The sequence below is a fragment of the Gorilla gorilla genome, chromosome 2 (genome assembly GCF_029281585.2).
Source record: "Gorilla gorilla gorilla isolate KB3781 chromosome 2, NHGRI_mGorGor1-v2.1_pri, whole genome shotgun sequence".
NCBI lineage: Eukaryota > Metazoa > Chordata > Mammalia > Primates > Hominidae > Gorilla > Gorilla gorilla.
This window is the reverse complement of record NC_086017.1, coordinates 97,965,513-97,993,113: the sequence shown is the minus strand read 5'-3', so window position 1 is coordinate 97,993,113 and position 27,601 is coordinate 97,965,513. Positions and strand designations below refer to the sequence as shown.

General features: G+C 35.3%; 1 protein-coding gene, 1 long non-coding RNA gene and 1 other non-coding gene across 4 annotated transcripts in view; 1 reads left to right on the top strand and 2 right to left on the bottom strand.

The window, feature by feature from the left end:
• HTR1F (5-hydroxytryptamine receptor 1F) overlaps positions 1-27,601 on the bottom strand; it is a 205,454-nt gene that overhangs the window by 85,553 nt on the left and 92,300 nt on the right. The window lies entirely within an intron of this gene.
• On the top strand, positions 81-24,229 carry LOC129532341 (uncharacterized). The gene is made up of 3 exons (XR_008678037.2): positions 81-324; positions 22,315-22,738; positions 24,148-24,229. It is a non-coding gene; the product is annotated as an uncharacterized lncRNA (long non-coding RNA).
• On the bottom strand, positions 4,097-4,222 carry LOC115934207 (U6atac minor spliceosomal RNA). The gene has a single exon (XR_004070029.2). It is a non-coding gene; the product is annotated as a U6atac minor spliceosomal RNA (small nuclear RNA).

The following is a 27,601-nucleotide window of genomic DNA, read 5'->3' as shown; positions in this document are numbered from 1 at the left end:
CTTGCCCCAGGATACCCACCTCAGCTGTGAAAGAAAAGGGATTTGATTCTTCCCCTGCCCGTGGAATCTGCAATATTGGATTCATGCCCTCTGCCGAGTTCTGGCCAGGAGGCTTCTCGATGAGTTCAAATTGTTACAAAATTCAGCTGGAGATTTCCTTCTCCCTGTGGCCTTTTCCCAGTGCCTCTGGCCGCCCTCCTGAAGATCTTCTCTGAGATCAGGCAAAAACGGCTTGGTATGGGACCCAGCGAGCTTCCAGGGGTTTTCCTGCTGCCACCTCTACCCCTGTATTATGCTGGGCTCTCTAAATTGACTCAGCTCCAGGTAAGGTCAAAATCTTCCCTTGTAATCTAGGCCTTCAGCTTCCTGGACCATCTCCCTTTCCCACTTCCACAGTTTGGGCATCACAGTATTTGGGGTGTCTGCCAGGTCCTGCAGGAGCAATCTGCTTCCTTCAGGGGGTCTGTGGATCCTCTCAGGTTTCCTGATTTATTCCTTCAGTCGTTGTGGAGCAAAAATTCATGATGCGAGCCTCCACATGCTGCTCTGTCTGTCCAAGTCAGAGCTGCAATCTAGTCCTGCCTCCTGTCTGCCATGATCCCTGTGATATTTGGTTTTCTGTTCCTGTGTTAGTTTCCTAATAATGGTCTCCAGCTCTACCCATGTTGCTGCAAAGGACATGATCTCATTCTTTCGTATGGCTGCATAGTATTCCATGGTGTATTTATTGTACCACATTTATTTTATCCAATCTGCCATTGATGGGTGCTTAGGTTGACTCCATTTTTTTTGTTATTGTGAATAGTGGTGCAATGAACGTATGGATACATGTGTCTTTATAACAGAACAATTTACATTTCTTTGGGTATATATCCAGTAATGGGATTGCTGGGTCAAATGGTATTTCTATTTTTAGGTCTTTGAGGAATTGCCACATGGTCTTTCACAATGGTTGAACTAATTTACACTCCCAGTGTATAAGTGCTCCTTTTTCTCTGCAACCTCAACAGCATCTGTTATTTTTTCACTTTTTATTAATAGCCATTCTGACTGGTGTTACTGGGTCTCTCATGGTGCTTTTGATTTGCATTTCTGTAATGACCAGTGATGTTGAGCTTTTTTTGGTATCACTGTTGGCAACATGTATGTCTTCTTTTGAAAGGTGTCTGTTCATGCCCTTTGTCCTCTTTTTAATGGGGCTATTTTCTTTCTTTTAATGTTTTTTAGGTTCCTTATAGATGCTTAATATTAGACCTTTGTCAGATGCATGGTTTGCAAAAATTTTCATCCATTCTGTAGACTCTCTGTTCACTCTGTTGATAGTTTCTTTTGTTGTGCAGCTCTTAAATTTAATTAGGTCCCATTTGTTAATTTTTGCTTTTGTTGCAATTGTTTTGAGGTCTTCATCATAAAATATTTGCCTATTGCTCTGTCCTGAATCATATTGCCTAGGTCATCTTCCAGGACTTTTATAGTTTTGGGTTTTACATTTAAGTCTTCAATCCATCTTGAGTTGATTTTTGTATGTGGCATAAGGAAGGGGTCCAATTTCAATTTTCTGCATATGACTAGCCAGTTATTCCAGCACAATTTATTGAATAGGGAGTCCTTTCCTCATTGCTCGTTGTTGTCAGCTTTGTCAAAGATCAGATGATTGTAGGTGTGGAGCCTTATTTCTCGGCTCTCCACTCTGTTCCATTGGTTTATGTGTCTGTGTTTGTACTAGTACCATGCTGTTTTGTTACTGTAGCCCTGTAGTGTAGCTTGAAGTTTAGTGGCATGATGCTTCCTGCTTCGTTTTTTTTTTTTTGCTTAGGATTGCCTGGGCTATTCAGACTTTTTTTTTTTTTTTAAACTTTATACAAACTTTTAAATAGTTTATTCTTGTAGTTCTGTGAAGAATGTCATAGGTGGTTTGACAGGAATAGCACTGAATCTGTAAATTGCTTTGATCAGTATGGCCAGTTTAATGATATTGGTTCTTTCTATCCATGAGCATGGAATGTTTTTCCATTTGTTTGTATCATCTCTGATTTCTTTGAGCAGTGCTGTGTAGTTCTACTTGTAGAGATCTTTCACCTCTATGGTTAGCTGTATTCCTGGGTATTTTATCCTTTTTTTTAGCAATTGTGAATGAGACTGCCTTCCTGATTTGACTTTCGTCTTGGCTGTCATTGGTTTATAACAATACTAGTGATTTCTGCACATTAATTTTGTATCCTGAAACTTTGCTAAAGTTTTTTTTTTTATTATCTTAAGGAGCTTTTGTGCTTAGACTATGGGGTTTTCTAGATATAGAATCATGTCATCTGCAAACAGGGATAGTTTGACTTCCTCTCTTCCTATTTGGATGCCTTTTATTCTTTCTCTTGTCTGATTGCTCTGGCCAGGACTTACAATACTATGTTGAATAGGAGTGGTGATAGAGGACATTCTTGTCATGCTGATTTTCAAGGGGAATGCTTCCAGCTTTTGCCCATTCGGTATGATGTTGGCTGTCAGTTTGTTGTAGATGGCTCTTATTATTTTGAGGTATATTTCTTCGATACCCAGTTTATTGAGGGTTTTTGAACATGAAAGGAAGTTGAATTTTATTGAAAGCCTTCTCTGCATCTATTGAGAGACAATCACAGTTTTCATCTTTAATTCTGTTTATGTGGTTAATCACATTTATTGATTTGTGTATGTTGAACAAATCTTGCATTCCAGGGATAAAACCTACTTGATAGTGGTGGATTAGCTTTTCAATGTGCTGTTGGATGCAATTTGCAAGTATTTTATTGAGGATTTTTGCATCAATATTCATCAAGGATAATGCCTTTTTTGTTGTGTCTCTGCCACATTTTGGTATTAGGATAATGCTGGCCTCATATCCCTTCTCAATTTTCTGAAATAGTTTCAGCAGAAATGTTAACCAGCTCTTTGTACAACTGGTGCAGTTCTGCTGTGAATCTGTCTGGTCCTGATAGGCTATTTATTACTGATTCAGTTTTGGAGCCTGTTAACTGTCTATTCAGGGAATCAATTTCTTTTTGGTTCTGTCTTGGGAGGGTATATGTGTCCACGAATTTATCCATCTCTTCTAGGTTTTCTAGATTGTGTGCACAGAGGTGTTCATAGTAGTCTCTGATGGTTGTTTGTATTTCTGTGTGGTCAGCGGTAACATCCCCTTTGCCATTTCTAACTGTGTTTATTTGGATCTTCTCTTTTTTCTTCTTTATTAGTCTAGCTAGTGGCCTATCTTGTTATTTTTTGCAGAAAACAAACTCCTAGATTTGTGGATCTTTTGAGTGTTTTTTTGTGTCTTGATCTCTTTCGATTAAGCTCTGATTTTGTTTTTTTCCTGTCTTCTGCTAGCTTTTTGGTTTGCTTTTGCTTCTCTAGTTCTTTTAGTTGTGATCTTAGGTTGTTAATTTGAGATTATTCTCACTTTTTTGATGTAGGCATTTAGTGCTATAAATTTCCATCTTAATATTGCCTTAGCTGTGTCCCAGAGATTCTGGTATGTTATATCTTTGTTCTCATTAGTTTCAAAGAACTTCTTGATTTCTGCCTTAATCTCATTATTTACTCAAATGTCATTCAGGAGCAGGTTGTTTAATTTCCATGTATTTGGATGGTTTTAAGCAATTTTTAAAGTATTGATTTCAATTTTTATTGCACTGGAGTCCAAGAGTATGTTTAGCATGATTTCTGTTCTTTTGAATTTGCTGAGGATTATTTTATGTCTAACTGTGTGTTCACAGTCAGTATGGGCCACGTAGTGATGGGAAGAATTTATATTCTGTTGTTTTTGGGTGCAGAGTTCTGTAGAGGTCTATAAGATCCATTTGGTCCAATGTTGAGTTTAGATCCTAAATATCTCTGTTAATTTTCTGCCTCAGTGATCTGTCTAATACTGTCAGTGGAGTGTTGAAGTCTCCCAGTATTATTGTGCGGGAGTCTAAGTCTCTTTGTAGATCTCTAAGAACTTGCTTTAGGAATCTGGGTGCTTCTGTGTTGGGTGCATACATATTTACGATAGTTAGGTTTCCTTGTTGAATTGAACCTTTTACTATTATGTAATTGTCCTATTTGATCTTGGTTTCAAGTCTGAAAAAAATGATGGTTAGATGCCACAAAATAGGCGGCAATGTCTTAACCATATGTGTCTTGTCATGCCCGAGGGCCTCTTCCATCCTTGTCAAGGAGTATGGTAACCTTTTCTCCTTTCATACAACACAGGAAAAGTTTCAAGTTGTAATTGGTGCCAAAGAATTTGGGATAAAAAGCTTCCTTAAATTTATCAAGAAAAGAGAGAAGGTATACTTAGGAGAGTAATATCAATATGTATATGAAGAATAAGAAGGGATAAGATTAGATATTTAAACAGTTAAAAGAATATTTAATATAGAAAATTATTATAGACAACATAAGATAGAATTTTGGCAGGAAGTATGGTACAGATTGTAGTTAGTCTGTATTAAGAATAGATTAATCTGTTAATCGGTTAATATGTATTAATCAAATAAGAAGAATAAAAGACCATGAAGTATGCTTAAAGAAAACTGGATAGTACACTCTTTTGTCATTTTCCTCTTTCTCCCGCTAAAGACCTGCATGCCAGTGTAATGGCTGGAAGCATCAGCAGTTCTTAGACCAACTGAGAGACCTTGAAAATAAAGTCGTGAATGGAGGAATATAGCAGAAATGTAGAAGCCTGGATTTCTAAAGGCACTGTGGTGCTGTCAGTTTAGACCTAGGTTTCAAGCTTAGCTTCTTTACATAAATGAAAAAATAAGCTTCTATGATGGTTTAGAAAATCTTATTTTTTATTTTTGTTTTATGCAGCTGAACTTATTCTTTCTGGTAAAATTGATTTTGTATCTCGAAGCCCCTTGAATTTCTACAAAGTGTTTGTTACTAGTAGACTTCTAAAGGGAAAGAGAATGGGAAACTGATTTGATGCACTGTCTTCTCAATGCATATCAGTGAGTTGTTCTGCTTTTATATTAAGCAGAGGAAGCATATCGTGAGCACTTAACGAGTTGACTTTTTTCACCATTAATGGAAGTATGTGTGGTCATGAAGAAAGATTTTGTAATTAGATACTGACCAGAGGTATACTGAAGCACATTGGCTAGGTTTTACTGTGGTGACAAACCACCAAAATTTCAGTAGCTTAAAGCAACACAACTTATTTCTTGCTCACTGTACATGTTCAACATGATTTGACCGGGGATTCTTTTCCATATAGCCACTCCACACCATATGCTATCTCCTTTGCACAGCAGGGGAAGAATGGGCTAGAGAGTTGGGCACTAATATTTACCACTGGTGACTCTCATATTCCCTCACATCTCATTTGCTAGAATTAGTTACATGACCATGACTAACTCCAAGAAATGAAGCAGTATAGGCTTCCTCATACACAGAAGTGGGAAAGAACTGGATATTTAAGAACATTAATTATATCTACTACTCTACTAAAACATAAAATAACCTGTGCAAACACTTTCAATTCACAAATATGTTTTTATCTTTTGTTAAATTATTTTTTTTAGAAAGGTTTTCCTCTAAAAAGAACAAAATAAACCATTGCCAGATGAGAATTTCTACAAGACTAATCTCTCTTCGGCAGGTGAAAGACACTTTCACTGAGAAATAGCAAGTTTCTTTAAGAAACAGATGAGCACTAAGTCTTAAAGATTCACAAATACCCACACAAGTTTATTCATCCATTCATTCTGTAGACAATGATTAAGCATCTGCTAAGTGCAGTTCTGATGAAACCTATTGAAATTAGAATGTAGGGTGCCAGATTTAAAAAGGGGAAATGGACATGACTCTAAATATTTCTAAAATTCTTTCTCTAAGTAGAATTTTATTCAAAATACAGAAACTACATTATAATCTCCAAATACATTTACGTTACCAGATAGTTCTTGGAAACTAATTATATTACTATGATTAAAAATACCACAGTGACATTTATCCCAGTTGGGAAACATTTAACAGAATATATTTAAGAAAACACATCAGAATCTCTGGGAATAAGGTACTGAGAAGACTTTCCTACCAGCTGACTCTAGCTAGCTGCATACACATTTCATAATAATAACTTAGCAATATGGTTATTTTCCACAAAATAGAAAATTCACTGGTTTTTAATTTAAGTGATATCAATCTACTTCTTTTTGTTTTCTTACATGGTATTTATTGAACTGTTCTACATAAAGTATCACTGTATCAGAATCTCTTATGATAGATTAATAGTAATATAAGGCAACATTTCAAATATCAACTTGAATAAAATCTCTGATGGGAAACTTCTCAATAGATAGGTTGCCAATTATACTTTTATGTTCTATATGTGTTGGTATAACACTTATGGAAAGATTCGAAAAAGTATTTTTCCAAATTCTGATTATTTTCTTAGGATAGATGACTTGAAATGGAAATATTAGTTCAAATTTATTAGAACATAAATTTAAAGAATAAATTCAACACATTCTTTCAAATTGTTTCCAGAGAGAAATTTATACTAATTTGTATTCCAACATATAATCAGTCTGCTGATGGCTCCTTATTTTGGTTAAAAATGTTATCAAAAATTATTCTTTCTTTGCTATTCCATTGCTTTCATCTTGAGAAGGTACTTCTCCATTCAGAAACCATGTTATTACTTACCTATATTTAATTCTAGTATTATGATTTTGTTTTACTCTATTGCCTCCAGTCTATTTAAGTAATATTTACTTTATTCCTTTAAGCTGTAGGTTTTTGAGAGCAACGACTTTCCTATATACCTTTTAAACAAGAGTCTGTCTTGTGGTGGATATGGTGTGAATATTTCTAGGATAAATGGGGACTATGGTGGCTTTTACCTTTAGAACATCTCATGAATTTTCTATGCCTGAACATGATTTTTCAAATCAATTTTGTTTTAGACAAAATGACATTTTTATTTTTTAATTATGAAAACATAGCTATGTTAATTTCATATTTTTTGGTGTGTTTAAATATACATCCAACAACAGACTAATATCCAGAATCCACGAGGAACTAAAAAAAATCGGCAAGAAAAAAACAATCCATTCAAAAAGTGGGCTAAGAACATGAATAGACAATTCTCAAAAGAAGATATACAAATGGCCAATGAACATGAAAAAACACTCAACATCACTAATTATCAGGGAAATACAAATCAAAACCACAATGCAATACCACCTTACTTTTGCAAGAATGACCAATAATAAAAAAAAAAATAAATGTTGGCATAGATGTGGTAAAAAGGGAACACTTTTACATGTTGGTGGGAATGTAAACTAGTACAACCACTATGAAAAACAGTATGGAGATTCCTTGAAGAGCCAAAAGTAGAACTGCCATTTGACCCAGCAATCCCACTCCTAGGTATCTACCCAGGGGAAAAGAAGTCATTATATAAAAAAAGATAGTTGCACATGCATATTTATATTGGCACAATTGGCAATTGCAAAATATGGAAGCAGCCCAAATGCCCATCAATCAACGAGTGGCTAAAGAAAATGTGGTGTATATATACCATGGAATACTACTCAGCCATAAGAAGTAACAAAATAATGGCATTTGCAGCAACCTGGATGGAACTGGGGACCATTATTCTAAGTGAAGTAACTCAGGAATGAAAAACCAAACATCATATGTTCTCACTCACAAGTGGGGGCTAAGCCATGAGGATGCAAAGGCATAAGAATGATACAATGAACTTTGGGGACCCGAGGGAATGAGTGAGAGGGGGTCGAGGAATAAAAGACTACACATTGGGTACAGTGTACCCTGCTTGGTTGATGGGTGCGCCAAAATCTCAGAAATCACCACGAAAGAACTTATTCATGTAACCAAATACCACCTGTTACCAAAAGCCTATTGAAATAAAGAAAAAGAAAGAAAAAAGTAAAAAAAAATTTTCATTAACTACAGTTTAGTTTGGTAGGCAGCATTATTTATCAGGAGACTGTCAACAAGAAAAGACTTTTATTTCAAAATTGAACGTGAGAAAACATTATAAAAATTATTCTCTTTCTTTGTTCTATAGGAATTACAGAAATATTTATCAAAATCGTCATATAATGACTTGTTCAGTCATATTATTTCCACTTTCTTGAAAGTGCTTGCTTTTTACAACACATACAGTTTGATATCAATACAGATAAAGAAGGGCAGGCAAGCTTCACACAAGGCCTTATACATAATAAACTTCAATTAAAGTTAGTTTCAGAAGACCAATTTTCAAAAGTTACTCTATAGCCTTAACCTTTGGTATTTTTACCCTGAGTTATATATTGGAACACTTTTTTTCCCAAGTGACAATTTAGCGTTTTATTGTATTTTTTCTCTTTTTACTGTAAAATAATGCACAACACAATAATGTATAGTTCAATTAATACTTATAAGTTGAACATTCTTGTAACAATCATCCAGGTCAAGAAATTGAATCTTGCCAGCCATCCTAAAATCCCCCTTTTTTCCTGATCCCAGTTGCCTTCATTTTTCCTCCAATGGAAATCATTGTCTTGACTTAAATCAATATCGTATCTCTATATTTCCTTGCAGTTTATCACCCAAATGCTCATTCACAGGCACCACATTTTAGTCTTCAAACATTCTACTTCAAAGCTTTAAAAAATGCTATCTTTGTGCCTATTTCTCCGAAGAAAGATTAGAATGATAGTTTCCTTTTTTTTTTTTTTTGCTAAATAAAGTCTTTAGAGAAGGTTACACCTTTGAGTCCTCCTTGAATGGAATTTACATTGCTCTCACATTCACACAAAACATAGAAAAATTGTAATAACATTCTTTAGAAGAAATTCATTTCAAAAAGTATGTCTCAATGACTGTCAGTATTGTCAAAGGGAGCATCCCAACGTTCTGCAATTTGTTATGATAGCAATTATGTCTTTGTGCAGGCTGCACAAAGTTTCTGTTGCTCCTAACCAACCTATATACTCATGAGGAAAAAGAAAATGTATACATTTTAAAAATTAAGGGGCAGCGAAAATGTCAGTGAAAAAAGTCAGGTTTTGAGTAGAGAATTTGGATGAGTCAATTAATGTAAATGGCACCAATTTCTTTTTCTTGGTGTTTTTTTTTTTACACAAACTTTTTTTTTGTTTGTTTGAGATGGGTTCTCACTCTGTTGCCCAAGCTAGAGTGGCACTGGTGTGATCATAGCTCACTGCAGCCTTGAACTCCTGGGCTCAAGAAATCCTCCTGCTTCAGCTTCCTGAGTAGCTGGGACTACAGACATATACCACCAAACTCAACTAATTTTTAATTTTTTTTTTCAGAGACAGGGTTTTGCTATGTTGCTCAGGCTGGTTTCAAACTCCTGGCCTCAAGCTATCCTCCCACCTCAGCCTCCCAAGTAGTTGGGGTAATAGGTGTGAGCCACCATACCAGTCCTGGACAAATACTTTCATTGAAGAACAAAACTATATTGAAGAATACATAATTCATCACTGCACAGCTTTTGTGGAATTTTTATAAAGGAAAGATATTATAAACCACCCCTCAGATCAGGCTGTAGGACACTATGAGCAGTCAAAATAATAAGTATCCCTATGTCTCCTCCAAAACATTATCACTCCAACCTCTCCACAAAATGTAACCACTATACTAACTTCCATCAATCTAGATTAGCTTACTGGTATTTGAAAAATGGAATAATGTGGTATAATGTGTGTGCATTCTATTGTGCTTGGCTTCTTTTGCTCAACATTATGATAGTGAGTTTCATATTGTTGCATGCAGTAGTAGTTAGTGCTTCTACTTCTTGTGTATTGTATGATATGACCATACCACAGTTTATTTATTCATTTTATTACTGAAGAACATCTGGGTTGTGAGTTTCATATTGTTGCATGCAATAATAGTGTTTCTTCTTGCTGTGTAGTATTGTATGCTATGACTATACCACAGTTTATTTATTCATTTTATTACTGATGGACACTTCGGTTGTTTTCAGTTTTTGCTTCATTAAAAATCATGCTGTTAGGAGCCTTCTTCTATTTTTCTTTTGGAGAATATATATATGTACACATTTCTATTAAGTAAATAGAAAGCAATGAAATTGCTTAATCAAAGAGTATTGAGTGTCCCAATTAGCAGATACTGCTAAACAGTTTTCCAATGAATTTAAACCTCTTTACACTCTCGTCAGCAAAGTGTAAGATTTCCACTTCCTTGTCATTGTCACAAACACTTGGAACTGTCAGCCTCCTAAATTTTAGCTATTTTGTTAGGTGTGCAGTGATATCTCATTGTGGTTTTAACTTATCTTTTTCTGAGGATTAATGATGTTGTAAACCTTTTTTTATGCTTATTAGCTACTGCCTATCCTTTTTTGTGAATTATTGGTTCAAGTCTTTTCTTCATTTTGTGTTTAACTGGATATTCTTTTTAGTTTTAGAGCTTTTTGATATATTCTGGATACAAGCATTTCATCAGCTAGATGTATTGCAACCATCTTGTAACTATGGCTTTACTTTAACAGTCTTAAATAATCGTTTGGTTATTAGAAATTCTTAGCTGTGTATCATTGCTGGACATTTGGGTTGGTTCCAAGTCTTTGCTATTGTGAATAGTGCCGCAATAAACATACGTGTGCATGTGTCTTTATAGCAGCAGGATTTATAGTCCTTTGGGTGTATACCCAGTAATGGGATGGCTCGGTCAAATGGTATTTCTAGATCCCTGAGGAATCACCACACTGACTTCCACAATGCTTGAACTAGTTTACAGTCCCACCAACAGTGTAAAAGTGTTCCTATTTCTCCACATCCTCTCCAGCACCTGATGTTTCCTGACTTTTTAATGATTGCCATTCTAACTGGTGTGAGATGGTATCTCATTGTGGTTTTGATTTGCATTTCTCTGATGGCCAGTGATGGTGAGCATTTTTTCATGTGTTTTTTGGCTGCATAAATGTCTTCTTTTGACAAGTGTCTGTTCATGTCCTTCGCCCACTGTTTGATGGGGTTGTTTGTTTTTTCTGTAACTTTGTTTGAGTTCATTGTAGATTCTGGATATTAGCCCTTTGTCAGATGAGTAGGTTGCGAAAATTTTCTTCCAATCTGTAGGTTGCCTGTTCACTCTGATGGTAGTTTCTTTTGCTGTGCCGAAGCTCTTTAGTTTAATTAGATCCCATTTGTCAATTTTGTCTTTTGTTGCCATTGCTTTTGGTGTTTTAGACATGAAGTCCTTGCCCATGCCTATGTCCTGAATGGTAATGCCTAGGTTTTCTTCTAGGGTTTTTATGGTTTTAGGTCTAACGTTTAAGTCTTTAATCCATCTTGAGTTAGTTTTTGTATAAGGTGTAAGGAAGGGATCCAGTTTCAGCTTTCTACATATGGCTAGCCAGTTTTCCCAGCACCATTTATTAAATAGGGAATCCTTTCCCCATTGCTTGTTTTTCTCAAGTTTGTCAAAGATCAGATAGTTGTAGATATGCAGCATTATTTCTGAGGGCTCTGTTCTGTTCCATTGATCTATATCTCTGTTTTGGTACCAGTACACGGATGAAATTGGAAATCATCATTCTCAGTAAACTGTTGTAAGAACAAAAAACCAAACACCGCATATTCTCACTCATAGGTGGGAATTGAACAATGAGAACACATGGACACAGGAAGGGGAGCATCACACTCTGGGGACTGTTGTGGGGTGGGGGGAGGGGGGAGGGATAGCTTTAGGAGATATACCTAATGCTAAATGACAAGTTAATGGGTGCAGCACACCAGCATGGCACATGTATACACATGTAACTAACCTGCACATTGTGCACATGTACCCTAAAACTTAAAGTATAATAATAATAAAATAAAAAAAGAAACAAACAAACAAAAAAGAGAAATTCTTAGCTGTATTCAAGTCCATCTTTATCTTTTTTTCCCTCTTTTGATCCTGTTTAAAAAACTTTGGCCTACCCCAAGGTCATGAAGTACGTTACCTTCTAGATGCTTTATTGCTATCTTCTTACATTTAGGATTATGATCTACTTGGAATTGACTTTTTTTCCCCCATGCTGTGGGGTAGGAATCAAGATTCATATTTCTCCCCAATGAAATTAAATTTTTCTGGAGCAATTCATGAAAAGAATAACTTCCCCCTTTGCATAGTGGTGGCATGTTGATTATAAATCAAGTGATTATTTCTGCGTGAGTATCTTTTTAAGGTCTCTGTTTTATTCTATTGTGCTACTTTCCTGTCCTTACACCACCACTAATCTTAATTACTGCAGTGTTATATATTTGATATGTGATCATTTAAGATGTCTGGTTTTTATTGTTTTAGGTACTGAAGAGTATGTTATATATAAATTTTAGAATCCAATTTCCACCTAAATTCAACTGAAATAATTTTGATCAGTTTGTGAAAAATTCATGTATTTATAATATTGAGGCTAACTATGGTTTATAAAAATTAATATATTTATAATATTGAGGCTTTCTAACTATGGTTTATTACTGCATTTATTCAGATCTTTAGCTCAGAAATGTTTGGCAATTATTTTGTAGAGGTCGTGCTGATCTTTTGTTAGATTTAATCCTAAGCATTGGATATTTTTGAAGCTAGTGAACCAGAGCCTAAATAAAATATGTCACTAGAAAAGCCATTCCTGACTGGAAACAGATGATAGAGGAAACTAGATATCCTCCTACATAAATAGTTATTATCACAGAATACTAAGTAGAGACCATTTTTTTTTCATTTTTGGTGAATGTATATGTAAATTGTTAATATTAAGGAACAATTATATCTAATACATAATCGCTTAAGCAGTTGGCTTAATTTCATTCTCTACATTTGTCTTAATATTACAAATAGTAGTAATAATAATAGAAATTTGAAGCCAGAAGTAAGCCCCTTAAGAAGTCTAGAAAATCTCAGGCCACTACTACTTATTGGGTGGCTTGTACAACAGAAATGTATTTTTCTTACTCCTGGAGGCTCGAAGTCCCAGATCAAGGTGTCAGCATGGTTATTTCTTCTAAGAGCTCTCTCCTTGGCTTGCAGATGGCTGTTTTTTTCTCATCTCTTCATGTGGTCTTTCTTCTGTGTGTTGGTGTCCTAATCTCCTCTTCTGATAAGGGTGCCATTCCTACTGGTTTGAGGCCCAATCTCATGAGTTCAGTTTATCTTAGTTACCTCTTTAAAGCCCTTATCTCGAATACAGTCACATCCTGAGACCGTGGATGTTGGAATAGGTTTCTTGCCTTAATTTCAACAAATGATGGGGTATGAAAACAAACTACAGCAACAGAATCTTTCTGAGATGTTTAATTGAGCCAGTATAATTGTACTCTAAAACAATGGTGTTATTATAAAATAATTGCACTGTTGCAAAGTCACACTTGATACTGGGCTTTTTCTCTTTCCTTCTGGTGGAGTGTCTATCCTAGACCCAGTCCTTGGATGTCTTTCTCCTCTATGTGTACTATCATGGCATTTCTTACTATGTATGTATATACCCTCATGACTTCCAAACTTATCTATTCTGGGATCCTATACATATAAACACAACTATCTACTTAAAATTTCTGCATGGATGTCTAATACGCATCTCAAATGTAACATGTCCAAAAACAAATTTCTGCTCCTTCTTCCAAACCTGCTTCTCTTGCTGTCTTGGTTAGTAGCAACTCTTCCAGATGCTCAGTATAAAACCCTTGGGGACTCTCCTTAACTCCTCTTCTTCTCTTTTGCCTTATGTATTTAACACATCAGCAAATTTTATTGGCTCTAACTTTAAAATATATTCAGAAACAAATTCTCACTGCCACCTCTAGAATCTCTCAAGTCTACTCCCCATTAATCTCTTGCACCCAGGCTTATGTTATATTCTGCTCATTTTTTCCCCTGCTTCCACCCTTACCACCTTCGTGATGGAGCAGTCAGTCACCCTGCTGAAATGTAAGTCAGATCATGCCCCTCCATTGCTGCAGATCCTCCAATTACTTACCATCTTATTTAAATTAAAGGTTTCTACAATACCTGATTTCCCCAAACTTGTCTGAGTTAATTTCTGACAACTCTTTCCTTCATCCACTCAGCTCCAGCTACATGGGCCTCCTTGCTATTCTCTGAACAGAGACGGAGTGCACTTTTTGATTGTGCTGCCTTAAAAGTTCATTCCAATATATCCCAATATATCTTTCTATTGCCCCCTTCAGGTCTTTGTTTAAATGGCATCCCATCCACGAGACTTTATCTGACTGTGTTGTTTAAAATTATAACATTATTCTACTCCCTTGCCTCCTTACTTCCTTTTCTTTATATTAATACTACTTATCCCATTGAAAATACTATAAAATGAACTTAATTATTTTGGTTTATATCTGCCTTTCTGCACACATGTGTAGAGCCTATGTAGATAGTAATTTTTATTTATTTGACTCATTGATGCATTCCCCACACATAAAATGATAGACTGCGATTTTTATTTGTTTGTTTGTTTTGAGACAGAATCTCGCTCTGCCACCTAGGCTGGAGTGCAGTGGCACAATCTTGGCTCACTGCAACTTCCATCTCTGGTTCAAGCGATTCTCCTGCCTCAGCCTCCCGAGTAGCTGGGATTACAGGTACAAGCCATTATGCCTGTCTAAATTTTTTGTATTTTTAGTACGGACGGGGTTTCACTATGTTGGCCAGGCTGGTCTCGAACTCCTCACCCCAAGTGATCAGCCCGCCTCAGCCTCCCACAGCTGGATTACAGGCGTGAGTCACCGCACCCAGCCATGATATACTGCCTTAATGCAATAATTATATTAGGCTATTTAAAATTACTATGTAAATTATAGAAATTATAAAAGGATTTAGCTTTCCTACAGAGCTTTAATGTTTATAAACATATAAAAGTAACTCCTACATAAATTAAAAGGTATTTAGCTGGTTTCCATATTATGACAAGTAAAAACAAAAATGAACAAACTAGCTACCAGGAATAGGAAAGTGTGGGAATTTCTAAAAAGCTGTTTTAATGAAAGAATTCTGGTAGTATTTATGATGGCTAAAGAAAAGTGAACCTAAAATATACCACAGTGTATAAACAAGGCTGATGACATAAAAATACTGAGGATTGTCGCCTTTGTGTCTGAGACTGAGGATATCAGTTGCTTTGGTTTCCTTAATACATTATTTGGCTTGCCTAGCGTTGTCAAAGGACAGTATTTACTTAAGTTATTTAAATTAATTTTGAGAATGAAAAATTCATAAGGCTGAAAGAGGGCCATAGAAGATAAAAATTAGTTCACAGAAAATTTAATGTCAATGCTTACTTCCTGGAGCATGTTAATATATTCTGTGTTTTGCTCCTCATAGCAGAATCTTATTAAAATTTCAGAACAAAAAAGGAAATAGATTCCTTGTAAAGAGACTGACTGTGTAACTTAGGTAGGAAAAACACACACAAAAGTAAATGTTTTGCCTCAGAAATAACTTGTATAACACTTTCAATATCCAAACATTTACTTTTAAAATACAATTTAGATTTCTCTGAGTTGCTTATAAATAAGCAACATTTCTTATAGGAATAATTTCAGCAAGAAATAACTAAGATGAATAAATAAAATATTATATGTATGTAAATCAAAAGCATTAACAAAAACAAATACCCCTTAAGAAAAAAAAATATTGGTCAGCTACTATATCTAACTAGTTATATCTGCTAGCCTAGTATATGGTAGTTACTGAATTTATATTTCTAAATGAAAAAATAAATTCATCTTTCATATAAAATTATTTTTTCTAATTAAACTACAATGTTAGAGAAGAATTGAATCATATTACAGTAACATTATACCTTTATCTTATTAATAGTTAATCTGTTGAGGCATGAATTATGATTTGGTTTTATGACATATGCCAATTTCTTCCTACCCATTCTGTCTTTGCTTAGAAAAAAACATCAGCATGAGCTAAAACAACTTTTAAAGACTAAATGACCTACCCAAGGCCTCAAGAGATTTCATAATTCTGGGCCTTATTTTCTGTATCTGTAAAATAAAAGGCTAGGACTAGAAGACCTAAGATGAATTCCAGGCTCTATCATCCCACAACTCTAAGATTGCACAAATAACTCACCTGATATAGATCTGTAGTAATCTCACTCAGAGCTCTTATCACACTGTATTGTAATCTGGGTTATTATTTTTAGCCCATCTTGTTCCTTGGTAATACTGTAAGGGGATTTCCACTCTGTCTTACCTACACCCATCCAACTATCCATCTAGTTGTACATGCATCTATTTTTCATCCACCTATTCATTCACCTAACAATCCACTCATCATCCATCCTTTGATCTATTCAACTGCTTGTTCATTCATCAACTAATTATTGATCACTTAATCTGTGCCAGGCTTACACTGTTGGGAGACATGTATATAATCCAATTATAACATAGTGAGATAAGTATAATAAACAGGTTGCATAAAATTATATGCATCCCAAAGTTGGTTGGAGATAGACAAGAAAAATTTCCTACAGGAGGTACTGGGAAGAATTTCAGGACACTGTGGGAAGATAGGATGGAAGTGAACAAATGACATATGCAGGAGTGTGAAAGAACATGAAAAGTGGATAAAACAAAATAGTTGCTTCTGGGAATGTCCACATGTGTGCTTTCAAGGAGAGGCAGGAAAGAGGGAGGTCATAAGAATTTAGGCTGGAGAAATGGGTGTCATCAGATCATGAAGGGTTTTATATGCCATAGTGGGTACTATTAAGTTAATGTAAAATCTTCATAGGACAGATGTAAGTTAATAAGCTCAAAACGAATAAGCTAATATTTTCATGGATCACTATATCCATTAAGAAATTAAAAATGGTTTTTGGTTTTTATTTTCAAACAAAACTGAATAAGCCCTTTTATCTGACAAGGTTGCACTGATATGTGGCCTGTTTATTGAAGAAGTATATTTGACCTTTTTTTTTGGATTTCACATATAAATGAGATCATGCAATATTTTCCTTTTTTGTGTGTCTGGCTTATTTCACTTAGCATTATGTTTTTTATGTCTATCCATGTTGTAGCAAATGGTATAATCTTCTCCATTTTAAAGGCTGAATTATATATATATATATACATATATATAAAACATTTATATATATAGGTTTATATATTATATAAACAGTTTCTGTAACCATTTGCTCACAGCTCATTGATGGGCACCAGCATTGGTTCCATATTTTGGCTACTGTGAATAATGTTGCAATGAACACGGGAGTGCAATATCTTTAACAGGTGATAATTTTATTTCCTTTGAATATATATCCAGAAGAGGGATTTCTGGGTCATATGGTAATTCTATTTTTAATATTTTTGAGGAACATTCATATTATTTTGCATAAGGGCTGCAATAAGCTACATTCCCACCAACAGCGTACAAGGGTTCCCTTTTCTCCACACTCTCACCGACATGTATCTCTTGTCTTTTTGATAACAGCTATCCTAATGGGTATAGTGGCTTTGGCTTTGATTTATGCTTTCCTGATGATTAGCGATGTAGAGCACCTTTTCACATACCTGCTGGCCATTTTCCCATCTTTGGAGAAATGTCTGTTTAAGTCCTTTGTCCATTTTTAATTAGGTTACATATTTTCTTGCTATTGAGTTGCTATATGCATTCTTTATAAATTTTGGATATTAATCCCTTTTCAGATATATGATTTGCAAATACTTTTTCCCAATCTATTGGTCACCTTTTCACTTTGTTGATTGTTTCCTTTGCTGTGGTGAAGCTTTTTAGTTTGATGTTGTCTCATTTATTTATTTTTGCTCATATACCCTGAGCTTTTGGTGTGATAGTCAGGAAATCACTGCCAAGGCCAGTTAGATAGACCTACTTTTAAGTTAAAATCACTTAGTGTTCTTTCAGCTAATTAATTTGAATAAAGATACACAACATGTTCTATCTTGGGCAACATCATGTAATGATGTGATTATAACTGTCAGGCACAGTGCCTGGCACACATTAGACACTCAGACAAAATAGTAGATGGACTGTATGTCCCTTTTCTGAAGCCTGGTTAGGCTCTAGGCTCCTTTCCGCTCTTCAGAAGGAGGCCCAGGCTGCTGCTATGACTATTGGTGTATACATTGAGCAGGTAAAGCTCTTTTCAGGTAATGTCCCTGAGGTGAGATTGATTGACTGGTAAATAGTCAGAGGGGTCCCTGTTGAGCAGCACTGGGAGACAGCAGCATTCAGAGATAAGAAGGCCATCTGTTGTCCCTAGCAATGTCACTCTTTCAAAGTGGGGGAAATCAATGATTCACAACCATTTCTCTTTTCCATTTTATTTTAAAAAGTGTTTCTAATTCAACAATAGAGATGATATTTTAAAGCACTCTTCTTATAAATACATCTTTTGGAAGGGCTTCAATTCATTACTACTATAAATCACTTAGTCATCACACCACCTGCCAGTGTTTCTCTCTCCCTGCCTGTCTTTTTTTGGTTCCAGAGCTATTAACTCTTATCTTACCTGTATCAAATGTTATGAACGATTAGAAAGATGTCAAAAATTCACCAAAGTCTTAACTTCATTTTAAGGAGTTTCTAGAAATGATAAATGCTCACTTAAGAAAAAGTTTTTCTATCTACAAGTATGACATATTCACTCATTTAATCTGTCAAATGAGCAATGTAAAGATGATGGTTGAAAACTATGAAGGGCAGAAATCCCTTAAACTCAGTTTCTTTTCTACTATAACTTGAACTTGCTATTAATCTGGTAAAATCCGAAGATGTATTTTGTATCATGAGGAAATCGTTCCTAATAGTCAAATTCTTTTGAAGAGAAAGATAATTAAGTATAATATATTCAGATAATATAATACCCAACAGAGAGTTGGTATCCCATCAATATTATTTGTGTGTATATATTTGTGTATACACAAATAATATGTGTGTATATATGTATATATAATACAGGTATATGAGCATCTTTTCATATACCTGTTGGCCATTTTTGCATCTTCAGAGAAATGTCTATTCAAGTCCTTTGTCCATTTTTATTGTGTATATTTAATGTGTATTAAATGTGTATTTAATCTGTATAAAGTGTATATATACATATTTACACACATATTATTTCATCTAGTTTTCACAAGAATTCATGAAATAGGGGATTCACTTCATGCTATTAAGAGAGAAATCAAATAGCTTGGTCAGTGTTATCCACCTAGTAAAAGGCAAACCTACATCTGTGACTTCAAGTCTGTGCTCTTTTCATCACCACTGTCTGAGTAGATACTCTTTCAGTTTTTGAATTTTGCAAACTGGTTAACCCCCTTTAATCCTTTAGGACTAATACCCAATTTACTATTTTGACTTTACAATAGTGATAGTAGTAATAATACCATTCACTAAGCCTTAATCATGAGCCAGGCATCACGCTAACAGTGCTGTATACACTATTATATCCTTTCAAAAACTCCTTGAGGTATTTAAAATGACCAACATTTGTGTAGCCATTCTTATTTGCTAGTGGCTTTTCTCAGCAGTTTTCTCAGCATATTAACTCTCTTAATCCTCATGAGATTGGTATTATTTTATCCCCATTTTACAGTAAAGGAAACTGAGGTATAAGGAGACTAAGTTATCTTGGTTAAGATAGCCCAACAGGTAAATGCAGAGATGAGATTCACATCTACATATTCTGGCTCCAGAGTCCTTGCTTTTTACTTTTATTTTGAAAATGAGGCTGGGCACTCCAGCCTGGGTGACAGACAGAGACTCCGTCTCAAAAAAAAAAAAAAAAAAAAGAGACTGGGCACCATGGCTCACATCTGTAATCCCAGCACTCTGGGAGGCCAAGTTGGGCAGATCACTTGAGGTCAGGAGTTTGAGGCCAGCCTGGCTAATATAGTGGAAACCTGTCTCTGTAAGAAAATACAAAAATTAGCCAGGCATGGTGGTGCGTGCCCATAATCCCAGCTACTCAGGAGGCTGAGGCTTGAGAATGGCTTGAATCCCGTAGGCAGAGGTTGCAGTGAGCAGTGATCGTGCCACTGCACTCCAGGCTGGATGACAGAGTGAGACTCTGTCATTGTATGTTCTTACTCGTAAGTGGGAGCTAAGCTATGAGGATGCAAAGGCATAAGAATGACACAACAGACTTTGGGGATTCAGGGGGAAAGGGTGGGAAGAGGATGAGGGATAAAGACTACCATCAGGGTTCAGTGCATGCTGCTCAGCTGATAGGTGCAGCAAAATCTCACAAATCACCACTAAAGAACTTACTTATTTGGTGGTATATGGGGAACAAAATACCACCTGTTCCCCCCAAAACCTAAGGAAATAAAAAAAAAGAAAAATAAAAAAAAGCTATCCAAAGCAGAAAGGAAAAAAAATGAGTAAACAACTCACAAAATTTAGGTAAACTGAGGAAGATGATTTAGATAAAATTGACCAGGTAAGGACTATAATACAATGTGTATGGACAAGTGGCCAATCTCAAAGAAGCATATGCACCTTTGCTTATGTAGCATTATAATGAAATTAATGACACAACTTGCAATCATTTTAGATGGATATTTGCTTTGTCTTCTTAAAGAGGAATGCTGAGCATAACTTTCTGAGATGACTTAGGAAGAGTCTTATGAAAGAACACGAGTTATTGTCACGGATTGCAAAGCAAAGATGCTGTCAAGAGCCATCGGCATGGATAAGGTTATTTGCACTAGCATTAAATAGTCCCAGGCCATTGCACTTAAACACTTCTTCTTCGTGGTCAGGCATTCTGGCCAGCCACTTGCTGCTGTTGAGATTGTGCCTACCTCTAGCAGTCTTTTAATTTGGTATGTTGAAATAAAGTATCAAATAGATGAGTCAATGGATTGATATTTCTAATAATAATCTGCAAAATTGTGGAATCTAAGGATGTATTAGGATTCTTTGACTTTTTAAAAAAATTAGTTAATATATTGCTCAATTTAGCATTGTAAATTAAGCACATAACTGTAGGTGGAATCATTTTTAGGAATGATAAACAATGTGAACAGACTCATACATGTACTAGAATTAATGCTTGGGGTTGATACCAACAATTTTGGCTATTCAGAAATTTACTTATTTTGTTTAATTATACTGGATAGGTTTGAGTTTCCAAATAAGTGACTTACAGATAAAAAATATCAGTAATGTTTGTATATATATCACTCACTCTTCAGATGTACTGTCACTGGACTAGAAATTAAAGTGCATCAGGACCAAATCCCTTTATATTTTTAGCCAGTTGTCCCTTACAATTAAAAAAATTTATCACCTGTATAACAAACTTTAAAGATCTACACTGTAAAACATTCTTCTATAATATATCATACTTAACTTACATATATATTTTTTTCTTTTTTTGGTATGTTAGTTCCCTTCTCCTTTCAGGAATTTAATTAATTATTCATAGGAAACTTTGACAAAGGTAGGCCTGACAGATGATGGTAGCAAACTGTTTTTTATTTAACAATTGTGATATTAGCTACATCGTACAAATATTTGCAACTATGCCCAAGAGATCCAGATGCAAACTAAATGACCTTTATTACAGTATAGATTTTAAAAAAAGCCCCAAAAGGGCGCACGATAATATAATTAATTGTGTTTTATGCATTTGAACATGCAGTATTCTCTGGATAATTAAAACCACAAGTGAATCTAAGTTGAAAAGTAATGCCATGAAAATTAACATTTCGGGAACACCTACCATGTGCCTAAAAGTATACTGGGTAGCTTTATAGATGTTGTCTCCTTTCAAGCCTGATTTTATCCCCTTGTTCAAGATGAGAAAACTGAAGGTCAGAGAAGTTATATAAAAATATCTTGATTTTGAATTCAGGTCTCTGATTTTGTAGCTCAAATTCTTTCCACTATGTCTTGCCGTCTTTATGGTAATTGTAAAGCAAACAAACATAACAATGAATCTGGAATATTAAACTGAAAAATTTTAATAATCAATGGAAATAAAAATGTTAAATGAAAGAGATAGAGGCTTTAACATCTTCTAGGGAAAGTGCCAGTAACAGAATTAAACTAACTTTTGCTGTTTTGCAGCGTACTCCATTTTATAGCTTTCAAAATTTTATCTATGCCTTTATTGTATCATAACAATATTTCCCTGATTACAAATCTTTGGCTTATTATCTAAATTAAATAAAATTATACCAGTGATACACTTTATTCCCAATAATAAGAACAGATGTCACAGAGCTGTTGATAGGTTCTAAAAAGGAATAAAGGGGCTGATACCAAAGATGGTGTTAAAACACTCATGTGAGTTTGATTTTTCCCCTTTAGGTTTCTGCAAGATCCAGGGAAGAAGAGAAGATACTACTATGTGGAAGGGTGAAAATGTGTCTTGAGTTGCAGCTCAACAGGAACATGAGCTTGCCTTAAGTCATCTGTGTTTCTCCCACTCCTGGCATTGTACAGGAGTCAGAGACTAATTACAGTGGTGATTATAAAGTTAATGAAGTTGAAAAATTCACGTAAATAATTATGTCGGAATGAATGGGATAAAGAATGTGACATACAAGACATAATGACTAATTGGACACTGAAAGAGCTGATTTTGTGGACATTCCTTCATGAAAAAGAGTTCAGTGAGAGAAACAACGAAGTATCAATCACTTGACCTGAAATAATGATGGGTCTGGCAAACAAGAAAGTAAAACATAAAGAGGGTTTAGAAGACAACTGGATAATAAGCAGATTCTTTGAGGTGAGTTAGGGGATACCGAATCTCAATTCTTTTCAGGCAAAGAAAAGCAACGTAAGGGTTTTGCAGGAAAAGTTCCATTGTTATAAGAAAGGAACTTAGATTAGATTTGTAAATCATTCTTGTTAGGTGTTTTTGAAATGCTTGAGGGATTTACGTGTTAAAATTTGTAAGTGAAATTTAAAATGCCTAAAATTGAATTAATGAGGTTCATAAGTGGTGTTAAATGTTTAGGGAAAATTAATCTGTCAACTTTATGTCAATTAAGCACTGATCAAAGAAAAATGGAGAATGGCATTTTTTTATTTTAACAAAAACCACTCAATTTATATGTATATTTATTAGATATCTCTTTGAAGATTTGAAAAGAATTAGTTTAAATTATAATTTTAACAAATTGAATTCAAATTAAAATGAGTAACTGTAAGTACATATGCATAAAATGTTCTTGGACATTAAGAAATAAGTGAGCTGGGTGCGGTGGCTCATGTCTGTAATCCCAGCACTTTGGGAGGCCGAGGCAGGGGGATCACCTGAGGTCAGGAGTTCAAGACCAGGCTGGCCAACATGGTGAAACCCCCTTTCTACAAAAATACAAAAATTAGCTGGGCATGGTGGCAGGTGCCTGTAATCCCAGCTACTTGGGAGGCTGAGGTGGGAGAATCGCTTGAACCCAGGAGGCACAGGTTGCAGTGAGCCGAGATCATGCCATTGCACTCCAGCCTGGGCAACAGAGCAAGACCCTGTCTCAAAAAAAAAAAAAAAAAGAAATAATTGATTTGTAGTCAAATCAGGGAATGCTTTCAGCTGGAACTTTAGTCCTAGCATCAATATTTGTGTACTTTTTAAAATAATAAACTCTATTTTGGAATAATTTGAAACAAGACGACTTGCCTTTCTCATCCCATAATACCAGTGGGTACATGATATTCATATGACATTACTGGCGGTATTTATCTTGATTACTAAGTTAAGGTGGTTTTACAAGTTTCTCCACCGTACAGTTAATATTTTTCCCATCTAATACTCTATTCTAAATCTAGCCCATACTCAAAAAAAAAAAAAAGGCATCAGGAGCTAAATTTCACCTTCTGGAGAGGATAGTTATTTACATACATTGTTCAGAATTCTTCTGGAATAAAATATTTGTTTCTTGTTTTGCAATTGTTTACTAAACCTCTTAGAACCTTAATCTCTAACATTACTCATGCTTCACTCTGCAAAGGATTGCTCTGAGGACCCATAATAGAGATAAAAATTTTATAAAAGCTGCAAAAGTTGCAAGTGATTATATTCCCTCAGGTATATTGCTGAGATTAAGTACAAACATATATATGCAAAAATAAGAGTAACTTGTATTTCAGTGGGTTAATGCACTGAATATCATTTTGAATTATTTTTGCTCCCTTCAGATGACACAAAGAGCAAACCCTTCATCAATGACGTGCAGCTTGTGGATTTGGATGACACGGTTCTTTAAAAGAAGCACACTGCATAGGTATTATATACATTTACCTTATATTACCTGGGTACATACAAGGTATATATCTGGGTACACAAGTACACAACACACGGTTCTAAACTTTCCATTGAAATCCTAAGATCACTTTTGTGTCTTTTGACAATTTCATACCAGGAAATATTTATAAAGCATTTTTATGACACTTCAGAATGTGTTATTACTTTTGTAAAATCCAAATTATGTTTTCAATGGAGGTGCCTGGTGCAAGACTTGTGATCTAAACTCAAAAGCTATCATGTCTAAATGACAGTTAAATTATTAATCTCATAAATTATAAATTCATATCAGAATTTCACTTGTCAGATTCAGCAAGTTGGCAATTACTTAGTGCAATAGGTTTCCAGACATTAAATAATAAAATGGTAAATGTTAAATTACCAAACATGGCTCATTTAAAGGAAACAAAAAAAAATCAAATTTTATATAGTTTGGATTATCAGGCAAAACGGCCTTGTTTTCAAAGGATCTTTTAACTGCCTAACATTTTCCTTGTAGCATCTCAAACCCAGATATGTGAGTTTTTTTCACCTCCAAATCTTCTTAGTCAGAACACTTGTCCTAATTTGGAGGAAAAAAGAGATGTTCTCTATGCTTAAATTGATAAAATTGGATCTTTTGTGTTTTAGAAACAGTGAAGAGACTTGTTTGAACATCCTAAAATCTAAAAATGAAATAATCTTCTATTATAATTAGGGAATGGCAGGTGATAAGATGAAATATATAAATATTTTGTATTGCAAATTTAGTCATTCACAATTTTATGAATATAATTGCTGTCTTAGTCTGTTTAGTGTTGCTATAAAGGAATACATGAGGCTGGGTAATTTATAAATAAGAGAGGTTTATTTAACTTATGGTTCTGCTGGCTGGAAAGTTTAAGACTGGGCATCTGATGAGGACATCAGGCTGCTTCCACTCATGATAGAAGGTGAAAGGGAGCTGGGGTGTGCAGAGATTATATGGCCAGAGAGGCAGCAAAAGAGAGCTGGGGAGATGCCAGGCTCTTTATAACAACCAGCTCTCATGAGGACTAAGAGTAAGAATTCACTGTCTTCCCCACCAGGAAGAGCATTAATCTATTCGTGAAGGATATTCCCCCATGACCCAAACACCTCCCATTAGGTCCCACCTCCAACAATGGGGATCAGATTTCAACACAAGAATTGGAAGAGACAAACATCGAAACTATAGCACTTTCTGTTCTTCCTAAAATAGAGTAATTACAGATGCTAATATTTTTTGAGTGCTTATTTTGAAGTAAGTACTGTGCTAAATACTTTCAGCTCATTATCTCACTTAATCTTTACAAAAACCTTGAGGTAGGTACTTTTAGGCTCCCCATTTTACATATAAGGCCAGTCAGTTTAAAGGAAGTTAGATAGCAAGGAATCAAGAAGAAAGAGATTGCAGAGCTTATGCTTATAGCCACTAATTATTTAGTGTTATACTTCTACAATATAATTCAATAACCAGATTTCCCAATATAAACATTTGTGACATCAGATGGAATTTTTATGAAAATCCATAAAGTCCATATTCTTTGTCTCACAATGTTTTTTTCTCATACTCAATGTATTTAGTAATTTCATACTTCTATTTTATTTTATTTTATTTTTTATTATACTTTAAATTCTAGGGTACATGTGTACAATGTGCAGGTTTGGTATTTAGGTATACATGTGCCATGTTGATTTTCTGCACCCATTAACTAGTCATTTACATTAGATATTTCTCCTAATGCTAGCCCTCCTCCAGACCCCACCCTACAACAGGCCCTGGTGTGTGATGTTCCCTTTCCTGTATCCAAGTGTTCTCATTGTTCAGTTCCCACCTATGAGTGAAAGAATGCAGTGTTTGGTTTTCTGTACTTGTGATAGTTTGTTGAGAATGATGGTTTCCAGCTTCATCCACATCCATGCAAAGGACATGAACTCATCTTTTTTTATGTCTGCATAGTATTCCATGGTGTATATATGCCACATTTTCTTAATCCAGTCTATCATTGATGGACATCTGGGTTGGTTCCAAGTCTTTGCTATTGTGAACAGTGCCACAGTAAACATACATGTGTGCGTGTCTTTATAGTAGCATGATTTATAATCCTTTGGGTATATACCCAGTAATGGGATCGCTGGGTCAAATGGTATTTCTAGTTCTAGATCCCTGAGGAATTGCCACACTGACTTCCACAAGGGTTGAACTAGTTTACAGTCCCACCAACAGTGTAAAAGTGTTCCATTTCTCCACATCCTCTCCAGCATCTGTTGTTTCCTGACTTTAATGATCGCCGTTCTAACTGGTGTGAGATGGTATCTCATTGTGGTTTTGATTTGCATTTCTCTGATGACCAGTGATGATGAGCAATTTCATGTGTCTTTTGGCTGCATAAATGTCTTCTTTGGAGAAGTGTCTGTTCATATCCATTGCCCACTTTTTGATTGGGTTGTTTTCTTCTTGTAAATTTGTTTAAGTTCTTTGTAGATTCTGGATATTAGCCCTTTGTCAGATGGATAGATCGCAAAAATTTTCTCCCATTCTGTAGGTTGCCTGTTCACTCTGATGGTAGTTTCTTTTGCTGTGCAGAAGCTCTTTAGTTTAATTAGATCCCCTTTGTCAATTTTGGCTTTTGTTGCCATTGCTTTTGGTGTTTTAGTCATGAAGTCCTTGCCCATGCCTATGTCATGAATGGTATTGCCTAGGTTTTCTTCTAGGGTTTTTATGGTTTTAGGTCTAACATTTAAGTCTTTAATCCATCTTGAATTAATTTTTGTATAAGGTGTAAGGAAGGGATCCAGTTTCAGCTTTCTACATATGGCTAGCCAGTTTTCCCAGCACCATTTATTAAATAGGGAATCCTTTCCCCGTTTCTTGTTTTTGTCAGGTTTGTCAATGGCCAGATGGTTGTAGATGTGTGGTGTTATTTCTGAGGCCTCTGTTCTGTTCCATTGGTCTGTATGTTTGTTTTGGTATCAGTCCCATGCTGTTTTGGTTACTGTAGCCTTGTAGTATAATTTGAAGTCAGGTAGTGTGATGCCTCCAGCTTTGTTCTTTTTGCTTAGGGTTGTCTTGGCAATGCGGCCTCTTTTACGGTTCCATGCAAACTTTAAAGTAGTTTTTTCCAATTCTATGAAGAAAGTCATTGGTAGCTTGATGGGGATGGCATTGAATCTATAAATTACCTTGGGCAGTATGGCCATTTTCACAATATTGATTCTTCCTATCAATGAGCATGGAATGTTATTTGTTTGTGTCCTCCTTTATTTCATTGAGCAGTGGTTTGTAGTTCTCCTTGAAGAGGTCCTTCACATCCCTTGTAAGTTGGATTCCTAGGTGTTTTATTCTCG